A 20,230-nucleotide genomic window follows, 5' to 3' on the forward strand; every position below is an offset into this window, starting at 1 on the left:
AACTGGAACCCATCCACATCTGAACTTGTCAAACCTGCTGGATCTGCACATGTGAAAACTACAGTTTTATGCTAAATTGTCTTAGATATGGAAAATCAGCTGATCCATCAGGGGAGCAGCTGTCACAGCTTTCTCTGAAGTCCCCAGCACAGCCTTTCTCTCCTGTTGGCCCACAATTTCATTCAGAGTTCTTCCTTTGTATCATGCACTCTCTAGACAAAATAAACATGATCACCGCCCTCATGGGTTGTAAAGGTAATGGAAGAGACAGAAAGTAAACAAGTAAGCACACAAATGTATAATTACAAATCAGAATGAATTTGGCCAAACCAAAGTGAATAGAATGCACATAAGAGAAAAACGAGAAGACCTAGGACGTGGGATGTCTGGGAAGGTCTTTAGGTAGAGCTAACGGTCAAGGAGTAAAAAATTTCAAAGGTGGAGAGAAGACCATCCAGGCAGAACAGAATGTGCAAGGCTCTCAGGAAAGGATTTTATTTTCCTAAAGAAACAAAAGGAAATGAGGCAAGGGCCAGCCCATAAGCATAGGAAGGAATCTGGATTTTGATACTCAAAGTTCAGTGAGAAGTACTGAAGGCTTTTAAGCAGGGCAGTGGTACTGATTTATGTCTCATACAGTATGGTGATTGAATATTAGGAGAGCAAGAAGACAAGCAGATCAGTTAGGAAACTGTTTTCTGTGATTAATTCAAGACAAAATGTTGACTTGGAGAGTCCCGTCAAGATGGCGTAGGTAAATGCAATGCTTGCATCCTCCCACAACCACATCAAAATTACACCTCAACTACAGAACAACCTTTGTTCAGAACCACCTGAAATCTAGCTGAACGGAAGTCCCAGAACTAAGGATATACAGAAGAAGCCACACCGGACTGGTAGGAGAATGTGGAGATGTAGAACGGGCTGGTCCACACCCACATCTGGCAGTTAAAAAAACCAGAGGGATTAGCACATCACAAGTCCTCCCCCGGGCAGTGGGGCCAAGATTTGGTAGCTGGTGCTGAAAGAAAAACCTTCAGTGCATCCTTGCCCTGGGACTGTGCCTGTGGCAGCTGTCACTCAATGATGCAGAGAGGGGGGTGGGGTGGAAACGTATCTCAGATGTGGAGGCTCCCCATGAGGAGCAAAGGCTCCTATCCCACACCAGGCTCCCCAGCCAGGAGGAGAGGTCCCCATAATTCTCTCTGTGACAACCAGTGGGGATTGTGGCCAAGTGAAATGGTGGTGTGATGAGGGGCTGCTGGAGTCCCAGAAGTTCCTTTTAAAGGGCCGGCACGTGGACTTACTTAAGACTCCCTCACTCTGAGTTCCAGCCCTGGGGCAGCAGCTCAAGAGGCACCAAGGATATATGGGGATGAACTGAGTTGTCCAGCAAGGGCTAGAGGGCTAGAGGGCCCTCCCCGCAAAGAGCCAGCAGGCAGGCACTGTGCCACAGTCTCCGTCAACATGGCTCACACTGTTCCACTGCGCTGGTGATTCCCTGAGACCTGTTCCACTCAACCTGCAGGACCTCCCAAGCCATTTCCAGTGGATTTTCCACACAGACTTACTGTCTTGGCTCATGCTAAAGTCTTTCCTAAAATTTGGCAGGTTCATGAACACCAAACAAGCAGCATCTGGTCTCCACATGCCCCTTACATCTCACTAAGTGGCCCCATGTGTGGCACTACTAGCAGCTGGCTTTGGTTCAAAGCTTGGCCTCTCCCAGGTACCTCCAAGCCAAACACAAGTAGCAGATGCAGATCGCTCTGTAGCTTATGCTGGGTAACCCCAGGCAGGGCACGTGTGGTAGCTGACCTTAGCCTGCACCCCCCAGGAGGGTCCAGAGTCATGCTACCAGTGGACAAGAGCTTCAGACCATGCCAAAGCATCACCCAGCCACCTTCATGAGCAGCACACTCAAGGGGCAGACTGGTCAGGCACAAAAGCCCTGCTGAAGTGAGTCCTGCTCCACAGCGTTGGCCCTTCCACAGCAGATCCTCCACCACAGTCAGGGCCAATCTTCACAACCACTCGGCCTGGGTTGGGGGGGTTGTTAAATCTCTCCCAATGATGTTCCAACAGCAATAAAGATTCAGTGTTAACAAGAGGATGCACACAGCCCACACAGGGGTGAATCTGGAGCATCCAGCTCAGGGGACAGGAGGCTGTGCTGCTGTGCTACCACATAAGTCCACTATACGAAGACCAGGAGATTCAGCAGTTCTACCTAATACATAGATACAAATGCAGGGAGGCCACCAAAATGAGGAGACAAAGAGCATGGCCCAATGAAAGAAAAGAAACAGAAATAAACGAATTGGAGAAAGCAATCTACTAGATGCAGAGTTCAAAACACTGGTTATAAAGATGTTCAATGAACTTAAGAGAAAAACTAGATGAACTTAGGATTTCAACAAAGAGATAGGAAACAAAAATAGAGTCAGAAAACATAAAAAAAAACAACCAGTTGGAAATAAAGAATGCAATAACAAATGAATACATTGCAAGGAACCAACAGAGTAGATGAAGCAGAGGCTCATATCAGTAATTTGGAAGATAAGGAAGCAGTAAACACCCAATCAGAACAGCAAAAAACTCAAAAATGAGGATAGTTTAAGGGGCCCCTGAGAAAACAAAAAGTATACCAACATTTACATCATGGGGGTGCCGGAAAGAGGAAAGAAAGCAAGGAATTGAAAGTCTTTTCAAAAATAATGAGGGAAGGAAAAGACACACTAGTCCAGAAAACATAAGAGTCCCAAACAAGATGAACCTCAGGGGACTCACAACAAGACACACCATAATTAAAATGTAAAAGGTTGAAGACAAAGAGAATCTTAAAAGAAGCAACAGAAAAGCAGTTAGTTACCTATAAGGGAGCTCCCATAAGACTGTCAGTTGATTTCTCAACAGAAACTTTGCAGGCCAGAAGGGATTGACAAGAAATATTCAGAGTGATGAAATCAAGGACCTACAATCAAGATTACTCTACACAGCAAAGCTAGCGTTTAGAATTGAAGGACATATAAAAGAATTTCCCAGACAAGAAAAAGCTAAAGGAGTTCACCATGAAACCAGTATTATATGAAATGTTAAACTACTTTAAGGAGAAGGGGAAAAAAGATTGAAAAAATATGAATAATAAAATGGCAATAAATACATTATCAACAATTACTTTAAATGCAAATGAATGAATTTCATCAATCAAAAGACACAGTGGCTGAATGGGTAACAAAACACAACCCTTGAGTATGCTGCCTACAAGAGACTCACTTCAGACCAAAGGACACACACAGACTGAAAGTCAAGGGATGGAAAAGATATTTCATGAAAATGGAAATAAAAAATAAAAAGGTGGGGGTAGCAATTCTTATACCAGAAAAAATAGACTTTAAAATGATGGCTATAGCAGAGACAAAGAAGGACCCAGCAACTCTACCTCTAGGTTATTTATCCAAAGAAATCCAAAACACTTACTCAAAAATCATACGCATTCATGTTTATTGCAGCATTATTTACAATAGCCAAGATATGGAAGCAACCTAAGTGTCCATCAGTAGACGAGTGGATAAAGTAGTGGTGCATATATACAAAGGAATATGACTCAGCCATTAAAAAAAAGAATAAAATTGCCCTGGCTGGTGTGGCTCAGTGGATTGAGTGCTGGCCTCCGAACCAAAGGGTCACTGGATTGATTCCCAGTCAGGACACATGCTTGGGTTGTGGGCCAGGTCCCCGGTGGGGGGCACACAAGAGGCCACCACACAGTTATTTCTTTCCCTCTCTTTCTCTCTCCCTTCCCATAGCTCTAGAAATAGATAGATAAAATCTTTTTTTATAAAAAGGAATAAAATCGTTCCATCTGCAATAGGGGGTATGTTGCTGAATGAAATAAATCAGACAAAGACAAATGTCATATGATTTCACTTATATGTGCAATCTAAAAACCAAAACAAATAAACAAGTAGAACAGAAACAGACTCGTAGGGAGAACATTCTCACAGTTGCCAAATGGGAAGAAGAGTATGGGTGAAAAAGGTGAGTATGGGTGAAGGGATTAAGAAGTACAAGTTGGTAGTTACAGAATAGCCATGGGGATGCCCAGTACAGCATAGGATATATGGTCATTAAATTGTAATAACTATGTATGATGTCAGATGGATACTAGATTTAGCAGGGTGATCACTTCCTAAGTTATACAAATGTCTAATCACTGGGTTGTACGCTTGAAACTAATATAATGTACATCAACTGTAATTATAAAACAAAAAAATATTTTTAAAATGACAAAACACATAATATAATAGGGGAAACAAGAGAAGAGAGAAAATTTTAATTCGGACCAGGGTGATAAGAAAGATGGTGCAGAGAGATGTACACCTTGGAGGTAAAACAACAGATCTCAAAGGTAGATTGTATGTAGGAAGATGAAGACTTAAGGACAATTCCTAGGGCTTTTTCCTCTGATGCATTAACATTTAATTAATACTGAAACAATATTAAAGGGCAGAGTGGACCCCAACGCCACCTAAGGTCCAGGGTGCAATAAGGGAAGGCATGTCCCTGGTGCAGGGAGGGAGGAGGCAGGCCAGGGGTGGAGGGAACCTTCGGGCAAGAGGTGGGGATAGCTGGGTTCTGGTGATGTCCCAGAGAGCACAGTGCTTGGGGAGTGAGGCGGGACCTTGGGTCCAGCCAGCCCAGGGAGAACACCGTGAGGCTGAAATTAACTGAATTATTTTCTGAGGACCTGAAGTCTCAGCTAAAGCTGATAGGTCCAACCCATGTCTCCCATTTTCATCTTTAATATACTAATGGTACTTGAAACGTTAAGTAAAAAATAAAGTTCATCCATTTCTTCATCTAAAACAAGTTCTTCTTCATTTCCTCCCAATGTTCAGACAGCCCCCCATTCTAGTGGCCTCTGAGCCACGTGGCCAGGTGCCAGGTTCTGGAGACACATGCCTGTAGACCCTGCCCCCGCCAGCTGTACAGAAACACACTCATGTGTCACATAACACGGAGCTCTCTCTACCTGAGCCCTTGCTCTGGGAGGCACTCAGCTACTGGCCTACACAGCCCACCCAAACCACACCTCCTGAGGGCAGAGCCAAAATCACCATTTTACAGACGCAGGAACAGGCACGCAGAGGTTAAACGATTGGCCTGCTGTCCCTACACCGCAGTCAGGGCACAAACCCAGTCCAATCTGACTCTGATTTGCCAAGAGCTGCCATTCACAGCTCTGCTCACAAATCCCAGCTTCACCCTCTGCCTGGTCACCTGGCCACAGGCCAGCCACTTCACTTTCTTCCCCAGACCACATCTGCCCTTGCCAAAGCTTCTTGCATGTTCCATGGAACCCCAGCTGCAGCCAGCTACATGGGAATTGGAGGCTTGAAGGAAGAAGGGTGAGCTCCAAAGACAGAGTACTTTCAGCACCGGAGCTCCAGCTCTGTAGTGGCAGAACTGTATCCATGAGGCCCACGCCTAGGACAGGGCACAGATAGTCAGGGATGCTGCGGAAGGCCCATATGTCTCCCTGCACTGAGCAGGATGCTGGAAGAGATGACCGCTGGGGTCTCTGGTGTCCTAGGCAGGCTCTGGTAACCTCCTGCCATTTCTCCTCATGTCCCACTTAAAGCTGTACCCCTGCCCCTTCCCTTCCTGTCCCCACCTCCTGCTTGCAGACGCCACCCGTTGCTCCCTGTGCACCAGCTCTCAGAACATTTGAGCGTGTGTGTGCACATGAGTGTATGTGTCCAAAAGATTCATGAAAGGTGGGGCCGTGACCTCTCCTACCTCTGCCCGTGTGCCGGTCAGAGCCTTTCTGTGGAGGTGCCTGACCCCAGCAGTACGGCCAAGGAAGCCAGGCATCTGCCCCAGGTGTAGGAGAAATAAATAAAAGGCCATATGGAAATGAATAAAGGAAATGTAGGCAGCTTTATTATCCCCAACAAGCAGGAACAACACTAGCCCACACAAAAGGGGTGCTCTACGAAGTCCACGTCGGGTAAGTGGTTGTGCCCCGCTGCTGTGCACAGCTGCAATACGCCCTTTATACCAGGGCCTGTTAGTTCTGAAGATCAATAGAGTAACAGTTGCATGGAGGGAATTGGCAAAGGGGAACAGCGTGGACCCTGAGGTCACATAATGAAAGAGGGACCCGCTAAGTCCTGCATAGCAACTGCTGGCTTACTTCTGAGGCAGGGTTTTCTCTGGCTCAGCAGTCCTCAGCTGAGACCAGGCCACCATCTCAGCCTCAGAAGCCAGACTTCCCGGACTGGGTGTGGCTGGGCCAGCCAGTGGCTGGAGAGAGCCTGAGCTCTGGCATCAGAAGAACAGGGATAAGGTTGGCTGCAGAACCCGCCTTCATGCTGGGGCTTTTAATACAGATATAATGCATACAAAGCACTTTATAAATGCAGATCACTAAGTAAATGCCCATGGAGTTCTGTCACAGCTTCTTAAAATGGTTTATTTAGGGACTTTTTTCATTCTATTCTGCCTAGGCTCACAAGTATTGTTCCTCTGTAATACAAGCATTTCTGCTATAAAGCAATACGTACACACTTAGAAAACCTCATATTCTCCAAAACTGCACACAAACCATAACAGGACTTATGTGACAATGGGGTTAGGACAGACCACTCAAACATTTTGTAACTACAGCACTAACAACAAAGGTTAGACCACCCCCAGGGCAGGCAGTTCTGCAGGACTAGAGGCGGCCACAGTGACTATTAAAAATGTACCTAAAAAGCCTAAGGGAAATCCTGGCAAAACTTTAGAGCAAAGCTGATGGGTGCCAAGACAATGCAGATGAGAGAAGAGTTCCCAGCCAAGGGGAAGCTATTAAGAGGGCCCAACGGGCAGTGAGGCCTGCCAGGACCAAGGCCGGTGGGCTGGGATGCGGCTTTCTGAGGAACGAGGTGTTTTCTCCTCCTCTTCCCAAGAGCCCAAATGCCAGCTGGGCTATGCCGTCAAAGGGAGAGCTTTTCCTTCCCTGCTGAGACTGGAGTGCTGCTCCCTCTACTCCAGCCTTTTTTGCCTGAGCGGAACCACAGATGAACCAAAGCAGTTGTCTGCATTGTGCCAATGTCCTTCCCCTACCCACCTATCACATGTGCACTCGTTGCCATTATAAATTCACACAGAGGCAGACCCGTATGTACTGGAATCTGCTGCTGTGCCCCCACGGGGCCCCACGACTCCCGCAGCACACCCTGCAGGGCCCTCCCACAGCCCTACCCTCGGTCTCCTCCCACAGTCATGCACTCTGTAACAGCACACTCTGTCTGTTGTGACCAACACCCTGTTGTACCTAAAACACCTAACACAAGTGCTAGATGAAAGCCTGAACTTCTAAGGAGGGAGTGGAGCGCTGGCTTCTCAACCACACAGGCGTGTGTAGCCCTCACTTCGTGGCTCGGAACAAAACAAGGCAGGGGCAGCGAGTGTGTCTTGAGTTTCAGCGCTTAGTTCACAAGAGGCCGTCTGTATACGAGGGACAGTTTTATACTGAGTAGTGCTTCTCATTTCTCAGAGTTCTCACAGCACCAACCAGGGCTCCTTACAAACTGTCATGGACAAAAGATGAAATAGAGCATTTGAATAGCACTGTGTATCTATTGAAGAAACGGAATATATAACCAAACCTTCCCACACAGCAAACAAGACCCCCAGGACTTCACTAATGAACTCTCTCAAACATTGAAGGAACAAATAAGACCATCCTTACACAAAAACGGTAGACACTGTTTGGTCCTATTTATATGAAGCTCAGGTCTGCGCTGTCTCCACAGTCTGAGAGGGTAACGGCACCAGCCTGTCTCAGGGTAGTCTCGGGAAGGGACAGTCCCTGCCTGCCCACTAGATACCAACCTGTGGTGTCCCAAGTTTACCTTCAGGCTCAGTAATCTTGAGGGGCTAGGACCCTTGGTACCTGGCTCCTGAGAGGTTCTCATCCACTCCCCCAAGTTCAGACATGTCTGAGCCCTAGAGGCAGATCCAGTCAGGGCCTGAGCTGAGCCCCCAGGCACACAGGAAGGGGGTTGGAAGAGGTGCCATTTGTCCTTCACAGTCACCTGGGAACAAGACCTGAGGAGTGACGTGGCACTGCCCTCCACCCCGCTACGTCAGCAGGAAGCCATCAGAGGAGTGGGTCATGAGTCTCCCCACTGAGATGGAGGGCAGGACTAGGTCCTCCAGGGTTCACCTTTGAGGCTGTTTCCTGGTGAGTCCCATGGTTTAGTCTCATGTCAGGTGTGCCTCAGCGAGAGCACAAGGGAGCTGAGGCCCTGACCGGGACTGCCTTCACATGGAATGAGAGCCCTGAGAGAAGGGGCCACTGCCTGACACCAGACCACGGGAGAAAAAGGCATCTCATCCTCTTCCCCGAGGAGTGCCCTTTAGAGGCCGTGGCCCAGTTGAGCACCAGCTGCTTCAGACATCATGCTCACTGACAGAAGCAGCAGCTTCCATGCCCGCAAGCGCCAGCTGGAGGGAGCCATCAGGAGATGCAAACTCTCACGGCGCCCTGTTGCTGGTGACATGGACTCTGGCCACTTGGTGATCATCGTGCCTGCCACCTTTCTCCACCGTAACTACTTTTCCCTTTGAAATCAGTAGGTAGCTTGTGGTAGACACTGTGAGACTTTGTACATATCTTGCTTTTCATCAGACCTTCACCAGTGAGTTTTAGCACCTGTTGATTCTTGCCTAAGCCAAGTGATGGTCTGCTTCATGGAGTCATCCCTACTCGTTAATTAGATGGCATTCTACCAAAAGCAAGAGTTCCTCCAGTTCATTATTTAAAAAGAAAAAAAATCTCCTAGCTCTGTTCATTGCACGGGCCTAGAAGAAATGTGCATGCCTACCTAAACCTTGGCTTCTAAGTACCATTCTCCACTGAAAGGAAATAGGGCTCCATGGAGAAACGGCTGGTTCCAAAGCTGGAAAATACACTGTGAGTCTGAAAAACCTTTCTGTACCCAAAGGAAGGAAGTGATTGAAAGATTGAGGGGAATACGCAAACTCAAGTGAACTTGAATGGGCTCCCATTGGCCAAATGTGGGCATCAAAAGGAGTAATAGGAATGGACTACAACACAGGGAATGAAACTAAAGTTCTGTAAGTCTATACTGATACTAAAAAATAACTTAGGAAGAGCAGGGAAAAGGTAAACCTCTTTTTTAATAGAAGAATGCCCATTGATAAAGGTGGAAGGAATGAGAAAAAAGGAAATGACCGTTTTCATGGTAATAACTGACTCAGGCAAGAACCATCAATACGGACACATGGGTGTACAGTGAGCAGCCCCGGCAGACGGCCATAACCGAGCAATCAGATCTAATGCACCAGCAACGGGGCATTTAGACACTGTTCTCACGGGATGCACCGGAGTGAACACGACATTATGCAGTTAGCATTCCAACGTTCAACAACCAAAAACGTTCATCGTGGAACTAATCATGAGGAAACAACCAAGCCCACGTTATGGGACTTCCTGTAAAACAATAACCTGGACTCTTCAAAAACATTAATGTCTTGAAAGAGGGGAAAAAAAAAGACTAAGGAACTATTCCAAATTAAAGGAACCTAAAGGAATTAAGGGCATGTGTGATTTTTTTACTGGAACCTGTATTTTTTATTTTAAAAGTATAAAGAACATGATTGGGATAATTGGGGACATCTGACTACAGATTGACTGTACTGTTAAAATTCCCAAGTATAATCTAAGTGTGTATATGAGACAGAAAGCAAATATAGCAAAATATGAACAATTTGTGTATTTAAGGTAAGAGAATCTGAGGACTTCTTATATTAGTTGTGCAACTTAGAAGCTAGGGGGCAAAAAACACTATTTCAGAATGAGTCATTCTTTTTGAAACCACAGGCCACACGAGATTAGTCAAATGGATACAAGTATGTGTGTGTACATATGTATATGTATTTTAATAGCAGGGACATTTACAGAATGAATGCAATGTGTGTATACTTATGTATGAATGTAAGCACACACACACATTACCTCGTTTGTTTTGTCATTTTAAAAAACGTCCCTGTTGTTAAAAAATTAAGTTATGCCCTGACTGGTGCGGTTCAGTGGGTTGGGCGTCATCACGAAAACCGAAAGGTCACCGGCTCGATTCCCAGCCAAGGCACATGCCTGGGTTGCAGGCAGGTCCCTGGCTGAGGGAGAGCAAGAGGCAAATGATTGATGTTTCTCTCACACATCGATGTTTCTTTCCATCTCTTTCTCCCTCCCTTCCCCTTTCTCTAAAAATAAATAATACAACCTTTAAAAACAAACTAAGTTACTAAAGATTCCTGAAAATGCCAAATTTAGGAGCTATTTTATCCCTTTGTAAGACTGCTAACCTCTCCCTACTGAAATCTCCCTGCTGGTTTTGGCAAAGCCAGTCTATAGTTTTTCTCCTACCTCTCCTCAGTCTCCGGCCGGCTCCAGTTTCTCCTGTCTAGGCAATGAGCTATCCGTCCGTGGGGGGGCCAGTCTCCTCCAGTGCACCCCCCCCAGCACAGACAGACACGTGCGCACACATATACTGCTGACTCCTAAATATGTCACAGGCTCGTAACTGGACTAAGTGCTGGAGATAAAGAGGGAACAACATGAGCCCTGCTTACAATGAAGAGGGGAAGGTGGCCTTAAACAAAGTACTAATAATTAAGAAAATAGCCACAAGTTTACAGAGAACTTCAAAGGAACCCTGGGTTCCTCTCAGACACTGGAGTGAAAATCAGGAAGAGTCAGCAGGTAACGAACATTCCAGGCAGCGAGAACAGCATGTGCCAAGGCTGGACCTCAGCATGACCCAAGGATTTAGAGGGCTCCTGAGAAGCCAGAGCAGAGAATCAAAGAAAGGGAGGAGCGGGGATGAAGCTGCAGGAGAAGGGACTAGAACCAGTGAGGGAGCTAAGGCCTTACCCTGAGGCACCAGGCAAGTGAGGTGAAGGAGGGACACTACTGCTGCCCTGTAAATGGGCTAAAAGGAGCAGCATGGTGTAGAGAGACTACTTAGGAGACTGGCGTCCTGGGACAGGGCAGAAGTAGAGATGGAACCACAGAGAGGTGACTGGAGGGCAGGTTCAAGAAGCACAACTGCCAGAACCTGTTCTGTGATGTCCCCTAATAGAGCTTTATAGTTGTCCACAGTTTTTAAAAAAGGCAGATCCGACAGAGGTCTTGAAATCAGCATAGGAAATCGAGATGGCACATACAGAAAGCTGCTTTGGGAAGTCTGTGGGTGGCCGGACTGCAGCAAAACAGGCAGTAAAACCAGAGAAGGTGAGGCTGAGAGAGGTGAGAGGAGCCAAGATACGTTTAACTTGCTAAGGAAAGGGCCTGGCAGGAAGCCAGGAGGAAGGAACACAGCTGGGCTCCAGGCTGGGCACGGGCAGAGTGGGAGGGCTTGGGTACAGAGCCAGGCAGAAGGACTGACCAGCAAACGCCCCAAATTCAAACACCCACTGCATCTCTCGGCCTGCAGATCTCTTAAATGAACCTATGCAACACTTGACCAAAGCTCCCCTTGTCTTTGAGATGGCACCACGCAGCTGCCCCAAAATCTGGGAGTCACCCTAGACTCTTCCCTCTGCCTCGTGCCCAACATCCAACCAAGTCAGCAAGTCCTCTAGGACCTGTGCCCTAGGATCCCATCTTCCAGCCACAGCACACCATGCAATATGTGGTGTCAATACAGACATACTTGCCCATCACACAGGGAGACTGGCCCTGCAGGCTTCACAGCTGGTGGCCCCACCCTGGCCAGCCCTGTCCTTGTTCACTGATCCTTGGGCCCACCTCGGGTCTCAGGATTCTTTCCTGTCCTGGTCTCTTGGTAGGCTACATGGCTACATGTTTACCTGTGGCCCCTGTGCTCCAAATCCCTTAGCTGACATCAGATATCAGCCTACCCGGGTGCAGACATTTAGATTTTACATGTCTCAAATATCCCTAGATGTGCCTCCACCTCCACCACCCCCACCCTGGTCACGCCGTCCCCTTCTCACCTGGAGGAGAACTGAGTCCTCGAGATCCATCCTGCCTGCTGTCCACCAGGATGACTGGCTAATGATGCAAACCTGACGATGTCAGACTCTTGATTAAGATCCTACATTGGCCTGCCAGGTTCCACCTAATTACCATTTTTCAGGAAATCACATTGAAATAACAGTATAAAAATACAAAAGTAAACACCATCCTAAATATGGAAGTGGAAGATGACATCAGCAAACCAGAGATTTTGGTGAGTTTCTAGAAACCAGAAGGCAGACAGGATCATTAGGATGAGACACAAAGCCCTGAATCCGAAACAGGATGGCCAGGAAGAGAGGATCCAGTCTGGCAGACATCAGGTTCCAGAACAGGATTTAGAAGAGGAACAGAAATCAAGGGAAAGACAGCCTGTGGACCAGCTGTGTGGGCTGCCTCACCCACCCAGCCACTGTTCCCCCACCTCCCACGGAGCTAGGCATTTACTCCCACCTCCCGCCCTCTTCCAAGGTTGAAGCGTGAGTCCTAGTGATGGAGGGGCTGTTGGAGGAAGAGGTGATTAGATACACCTTGTGCCACATGAAGTAATCTGAATCATGTGAATCCACAAAAAGGTTTTTCAAAAACTTAAAAAATTTTAACCTTAAATCAATAAAGTAAAATGAATGCTAAATTTAAAAAAAATAGAAAAACTAAAGGGAAAGAGTCAAGGAACTTTTCCAGAGGAGAATGAAAAGCTAAAGTATCAGAAACTTATATCAGAGAACACTTAAGACACAAAGACAATGAATCAAGGAGGGTAAGTATCCATCTATCTATTAAAAATCCCAGAAGGTGCTCCGGCTGGTATGGCTCAGTGGATTGAGTGCCGGCCTGCGAATCAAAGGGTCGCCGGTTTGATTCCCAGTCAGAGCACCTGCCTAGGTTACAGGCTGGGTCCTCAGTGATGTTTCTCTCCCTCTCTTTCTCCCTCCCTTCCCCTCTCTCTAAAAATAAATAAATAAAATCTTTTTTTAAAAAACCACAGAAGGAAAGAGTAGAGAAAATGGAGGTAAGGAAAATCAAGAAAATATTCTTTTGTAAAATTTCAGAGCTGAAGACAGACCAAAGTCTTCAGATTGGAAAAGTTTGCCTAGAAATACCGTCCCCAGCGAAGGAGGAAACCTGAAAGTCAACATGGAGACCCAGCTTCTCAAAATCGCAGAACATCAAGCAAAAGCAAGGGACCCCAAAGGCTTCCAGAGGAGAAAATATGAGTTAAAAACAAGAATCAGGAGGAGAACCAAGATGGCGGCGTAGGTGGACACACTGCGCCTCCTCGCACAACCAGAACTGACAGAGAGTCGAACAGCGGGGGGGACCGACACCAAGGAAATAGAAAATAAACATTCACCCAGACTGGTAGGAGGGGCAGAGACGGGCACCGGGGTGGAGAGGACTCGCGTGGCTGTGGCGGGACTGAGACTGGCGGAGTATGGGACAAATGGCACAGGCAGTCCGAGCACTAGCAGACCCTGCGGCCCCACATTTGTACAGATAAACCCAGAGGGCCGGACTCAGAGTGGTAGAGAACGGGGCAGGCAGAGTGGCGGGTAGCACCCTGCGGCACCATATTCGCCCACAGACAAACAGGACGAACGGCAGCCCACGCAACCCAGGGCTCCAGCTCGGGGAAATAAAGCCTCAAACCTCTGATTGAAAGCGCCCCTGGGGGTTGGGGCGGCAGCAGGAGACACTCCCAGCCTCATGGGAGAGGTCGTTGGAGAGAGCCACAGGGGCCTAGACTGTGCACAGGCCCATCCACTTGGGAACCAGCACCAGAGGAGCCCAGTTTGATTGTGGGTATCGGAGTGAAAGATTGAAATCCAGAGGAGAGTGAGGCGGGCGCCATTGCTCCCACTCGGCCCCTCCCCCACGTACAGCGTCACAGCGCAGCAACCAGCATTATCCCGCCCCGGTGAACACCTAAGGCTCCGCCCCTTTAAGTAACAGACGCGCCAAGACAAACAAACAAACAAAAATGGCCCAAATGACAGAACACTTCAAAGCTCCAGAAAAAATACAACTAAGCGAGGAAGAGATAGCCAACCTATTGGATGCACAGTTCAAAGCACTGGTTATCAAGATGCTCACAGACTTGGTTGAATCTGTTCGAAAAACAGATGAAAAAATGAAGCCTATGCTAAGAGAAACAAAGGAAAATGTACAGGGAACCAATAGTGATGAGAAGGAAACTGGGACTCAAATCAATGGTATGGACCAGAAGGAAGAAACAAACATCCAACCAGAAAAGAATGAAGAAACAAGAATTTGGAAAAATGAGGAGAGGCTTAGGAACCTCCAGGACACCGTGAAACGTTCCAACATCTGAATTATAGGGGTGCCAGAAGGAGAAGAGGAAGAACAAAAAATTGAAAACTTATTTGAACAAATAATGGAGAACTTCCCCGATCTGGCAAAGGAAATAGACTTCCGGGAAGTCCAGGAAGCTCAGAGAGTCCCAAAGAAGCTGGACCCAAGGAGGAACACAACAAGGCACATCATCATTACATTACCCAAGATTAAACGCAAGGACCTACATCCAAGATTACTGTATCCAGCAAAGTTATCATTCAGAATGGAAGGGAAGATAAAGTACTTCTCAGATAAGGTCAAGTTAAAGAAGCTCATCATCACCAAGCCCTTATTATATGAAATGTTAAAGGGAGTTACCTAAGAAAAAAAAGATCAAAAATAGGAACAGTAAAAATGACAGCAAATTCACAGTATTAACGACCACACATAAAACAAAAACGAGAGCAAACTAGGCAAACAACTAGAACATGAGGGTTGTCAATAAGGGAGTTGGAGGGGGCGAGGGGGGTAAAGGTACAGAGAATAAGTAGCATAGATGATAGGTGGAAAATAGACGGGGGGAGGGTAAAAATAGTGTAGGAAATGTAGAAGCCAAAGAACTTATAAGTATGACCCATGGACATGAACTATGGGGGGGGAATGTGGGAGGGAGGGGAGTGGGCAGGATGGAGTGGAGTGGGGGGGGAAATGGGACAACTGTAATAGCATAATCAATAAATACATTTAAAAAAAACACAAAAAAACAAAACAAGAATCAGAAGATGGAGGCATAGGTAGGCACACTGTGCCTCTTCGCACAACCAAAAGAAGGGCAACAACAAATTCAAAAACAAAAAAACAACCAGACCTGCCAGAAAATTGAACTGTATGGAAGTCTGAAAACCAAGGAGTTAAAGAAGAAACATTCATCCAGACCAGTAGGCGGGGCGGAGATGGGCAGCTGGGTGGAGAGGACTCGAGGGACACTGGCAGCTGGCGGACCTTGCGAGGTGACGGAATGCGGACCAGGCAGTCCCACGTTCACGTGCAGATAAACCGGGAGGAACAACTGGGGAGCAAGACAGACCACACAACCCAGAGTTCCAGCACAGGGAAATAAAGCCTCAAAGCCTCTGACTGAAAACACCTGTGGGGGTTGAGGCGGCAGCGGGAGAAAACTCCCAGCCTCACAAGAGAGTTCATTGGAGAGACCCACAGGGTCCTAGAACATACACAAACCCACCCACCCGGGAACCAGCACCAGAAGGGCCCAGTTTGATTGTGGGTAGTGGGGGAAGTGACTGAAAACCAGCAGAGAGTGGAGCAGGCGGCATTGTTCCCTCTCAGACCCCTCCCCCACATATGGTGTCACAACGAATTGATGTATATTGCCCTGCCCTGGTGAACACCTAAGGCTTAGCCCCTTACTACGAAACAGGTGCCCTGAGACAAAAAAAAAGTCCCAAGTGAAAGAACAGATCAAAGCTACAGGAAAAATACAACTAAGCGATGAAGAGATAGCCAACCTATCAGATGCACAGTTCAAAACACTGGTTATCAGGATGCTCCAGGAACTCACTGGGTACTTCAACAGCATAAAAAAGACCCAGGCAGCAATGAAGGTTGCATTATGTGAAATAAAGAAAAATCTACAGGGAACCAACAGTGACAGGAAGGAAACCAGGACTCAAATCAACAGTTTGGGGCAGAGGGAAGAAAGAAACATTCAACCAGAACAGAATGAAGAAACAAGAATTCAAAAAAATGAGGAGAGTCTTAGGAACCTCCAAGACATCTTTAAACATTCCAACATCCGAATTATAGGGGGGCCAGAAGGAGAAGAGGAAGACCAAGAAATTGAAAACTTATTTGAACATATAATGAAGGAGAACTTCTCTAATCTGGCAAAGGAAATACACTCCTAGGAAGTCCAGGAAGCTCAGGGAGTCCCAAAGAAGCTGGACCCAAGGAGGAACACACCAAGACACATCATAATTACATTACCCAAGGTTAAAGATAAGGAGAGAATCTTAAAAGCAGCAAGAGAAAAGTACACAGTTACCTACAAAAGAGTTCCCAGAAGACTGTCAGCTGATTTCTCAAAAGAAACCTTGCAGGCAAGAAGGGGCTGGAAAGAAGTATTTGAAGTCATGAAAGCCAAGGACCTGCATCCAAGATTACTCTACCCAGCAAAGCTATCATTTAGAATGGAAGGGCAGATAAAGTGCTTCCCAGGTAAGGTCGAGTTAAAGGAGTTCATCATCACTAAGCCCTTATTATATGAAATGTTAAAGGGACTTATCTAAGAAGAAGAAGATAAAAAATATAAACAGGAAAATGACAACAAACTCACAGCAATTAACAACCGAATCTAAAACAAAACAAAACAAAACAGAACAGAACTAAGCAACAACTAGAACAGGAACAGAATAACAGAAATGGAGATCACATGGAGGGTTATCAACAGGGAAGTGGAGGGGGAGAGAGGGGGGAAAGGTACAGAGAATAAGTAGCATAAATGGTAGGTAGAAGATAGACAGGGGAAGGGTAAGAATAGTGTAGGAAATGTAGAAGCCAAAGAACTTATATGTATGACCCATGGACATGAACTATACGGGGGGAATGCAGGTGGGAGGGAGTGTGCAGGGTGGAGGGGAATAAAGGGGGAAAAAATGGGACAACTGTAATAGCATAATCAGTAAAATATATTTTAAAAAATAAAAATAAAAATAAAACATTGCTACTCTTTTCATACACGCACACAAAAGGAATCACATGCACATCAGACTTCTTGAGCAATGCCTTTAAACTTCTGAACCACATTCAAACTACCAATCACATGTGAGAAATAAAAACATCTTTGGCATTTAAGAACCCAGAAAGTTTATCTCCCATGTCCTTTAAAGGTTACCTAAGGATTGTATACAAACAAACAAATATGGAATCCAGAAAGGGAAAAGAAAACATGGAATGCAAGACACAGCAGAGCAACTCCGAGAGTACAAAGAAGGCACAGCTGACCGCGTGCCCCCAGTCAGAAGGCTCATGCAGCCAGTCAGCAGCGAGGATGACGAAGAAGCTGGCTTTTCATATGCATATGGGAAGCCATGTTCTTCCTTTGACTTTCTTTTTATTTCTTGATGAGAAAATCGTGATCCAAACATGAAGCAGACTAAAAGGTGGTGTAATTTTGAGCCATGGATAGCACCTAAAAATAGAACCCACTTGACCTGGTTATTAGAACCATCTTCTTGAGAAGCATGTGTTTAGAGACAGAATGCATGTCCTACTTCAACCATACTGCTCCGTTCCGGGACGGGTGAGATACACACAAGAAAACATCATAAATGCCGTTACTCAGTTTGCAATTCTCGGAAACTCTCTAAGTTCAGGAAACTTTCTTCTAGTTACAAAATACAAGGTAAATGGTGTTAACCTTGACAGTGTAAAGTAATGGTACAATATAAATGTGTTCAGTTCATAATTTGTGTAGGTAAAAAAACCCACAAGGAACAGCAGTTGCCTTTGATAGGCAATCGGGAAACCAGAGGTGAGAGCTTGGTGGCTGCTTTTACATTTATCCTTTTCTGCACAATTTCTGGCTTCAATTTCTGCACAATATGAATTGCCTTTCTGAAAGTAAAACCTTGACTAGGTAGGCAGTGTGCTAAAATAAAGGTAGAGTTGATAGCAGGAGGTGGAGAGAGGTGGGAGGGATGACGGCAGTATGCTTTCCTCATTTCTCTTGACAGTTAATAGATACTGCCTACAATTGATGGAATTAGAAATGAAGGCTGAAAGAATTATCCACAGGAAAAAAAATTAAAATACTGTATAACAAAAACTGGAAAGAGCAGGATTAGGATATGGGCTTGAGTGAGCCTCAATCCTCCTATTACGTGGCAAAGAGTCAACTGGTCCTGTTAAAAGATGGTGGCACACCACATGAAAATTACAATTAAATTACCAAACAACCACCACTCAGAACCACCTGGAATTTGGCTGAACAGAAGTCCTACAAGGAGAGATTTAAAGAGAAGCCACATCATGACTGGTAGGAGAGGTAGAGACACAGAATGGGTTGGTCCTACACACATGTGGTGGATAAAAATAAGGAGGGAGCCCTGGCCAGGTGGTTCATTTGGAGCGTTGTGCCTTACACCAAAAAGCTGCAGGTTCAATCTCTGGTTGGGGCGTGTATGGGAGGCAAGTGATTGATGGTTCTCTCTTTCTCTCTCAATTCAATAAGCATATCCTTAGGTATGGATTTGAAAAAATTAGAAGGGATATCTCAGCTGCAGAGATCCCTCACTGAGGAGTGAGGTGTCCCAGGCCCACACCAGACCCCGTCGCCCAGGGTTCCAGGGTCGGGAAGAGAAGTCTCCATAAGTTCTGGCTGTAAAAATCAGCAGGGAGTGTGGCTGAGTGAGACAGAGGGCTGCTGGACTCCCTGGCAGTTCTTAAAGGGCCTGCAAATGGGCTTACCTGGACTCACTTGCTGAGCTCCAGTGCTGGGGCTCCTGCTTGAAAAGCACTGGAAACATATGGGAGGAACTGAAGTGTCTGGCATCAGAAAGAGAGAGCTAGAGGACAGCTTTCTGTCAGACAAAAGTGCTGGCAGAGGCCATTGTTCCTTTTCTGAGAACCCCCCACTGCACCCCACAGAACCAGCAGGTGGGCACCAATATCTGAGACTCTTATCAACCTCACTCACACTGTTTACCCTGTCCTAGTGATTATCTGAGACCTTGCCCTACCCAACTTTCAGCCCCACTCAGGCTGTTTCCAGTGGCTTTTCCATATGAATGGCCTGTCTGGCTCATGCTTCGGATTTTCCTAAATCTCTCAAACAAGCAGCCTCTGGCCTCAGTGTGCCCCATAACTCTCAAGCAACCCCAGGTCCTATGCTAGCAGCTGCTGGCCTTAGTTCACAGCTTGGCCCCTCCTGGATACCTCTAAGCCCAGCATCAGTATCAGGCATCTGCAGGTCACATTGTAGCTCATGCTGGGTGGCTCCAGACAGAACATGGGCAGCAGCTGACCTTGGCCTGCACCTCCCCTGGGAGGCCCCAAAGCCAGTGCAACCAGTGGACAGCTTCAGGCCACATCAAAGCATCACCACCCAACCACCTCCACAAGCAACCCAGTCAAGGGGACGACTCAGAGGTCACCAGAGCCCTGCTGAAGTAAGTCCAGCTATGTGGGTGGACCCCTGCACAGCTGATCCTCAATGGTGGTTGCAGCCAGTCCTTGCAGCTGATCAGTCTGAGGATAAATCTTTCCCACTGACATGCCAACAGCAATCAAGGCTCAACGACAACAGGCAGGTGTACACAGCCCACACGGTGGGCACACCCTGAGTGCAATGCTTGGGTAATTGAGAGGGCTATGCCACCAGACACCTCGAAACACCTACTACATTAGGCCACTCTACATTAGGCTACCTGGGAGATGTAGCAGCTGTACCTAATGCATAGAAACAAACATGGGGACGCTGACAAAATAACGAGACAAAGAAACATGTCCCAAATGAAAGAAGAGAACAAAACTCCAAAAAAAAAAAAAAAGAACTAAGCAAAATGAAAACAAGCAATCTACTAGATTCAGAGTTCAAAACACTGGTCATAAGGATGGATGCTCAGTGAACTTAGAACTTCAAGAGCATCAAAAACAAAAAAAACATCAGAAGTGTATGATACAGTAACTGAAATGAAGAATAATTTATAGGGAATCAACGGTACAGTAGATGAAGCAGAGAATCAGATCAGTGATTTGGAATATAAGGAAACAAAAAACACCCAATCAGAATAGCAAAAAGAAAAGTGAATCCCCCCAAATGCAGATAGTGTAAGGAGTCTCTGGGACAACTTCAAGTGT

General features: G+C 46.4%; 1 protein-coding gene and 1 non-coding gene across 2 annotated transcripts in view; one reads left to right on the forward strand and one right to left on the reverse strand.

Annotated features, from left to right (window-relative positions):
- ADORA2B (adenosine A2b receptor) overlaps positions 1–20,230 on the reverse strand; it is a 34,488-nt gene that overhangs the window by 5,810 nt on the left and 8,448 nt on the right. The gene's annotated exons all lie outside the window — the stretch shown is intronic.
- On the forward strand, positions 967–1,094 carry LOC112308996 (small nucleolar RNA SNORA30/SNORA37 family). Its single transcript, XR_002975204.2, has one exon. It is a non-coding gene; the product is annotated as a small nucleolar RNA SNORA30/SNORA37 family (small nucleolar RNA).

The sequence above is a fragment of the Desmodus rotundus genome, chromosome 9 (genome assembly GCF_022682495.2).
Source record: "Desmodus rotundus isolate HL8 chromosome 9, HLdesRot8A.1, whole genome shotgun sequence".
NCBI classification, from domain to species: domain Eukaryota; kingdom Metazoa; phylum Chordata; class Mammalia; order Chiroptera; family Phyllostomidae; genus Desmodus; species Desmodus rotundus.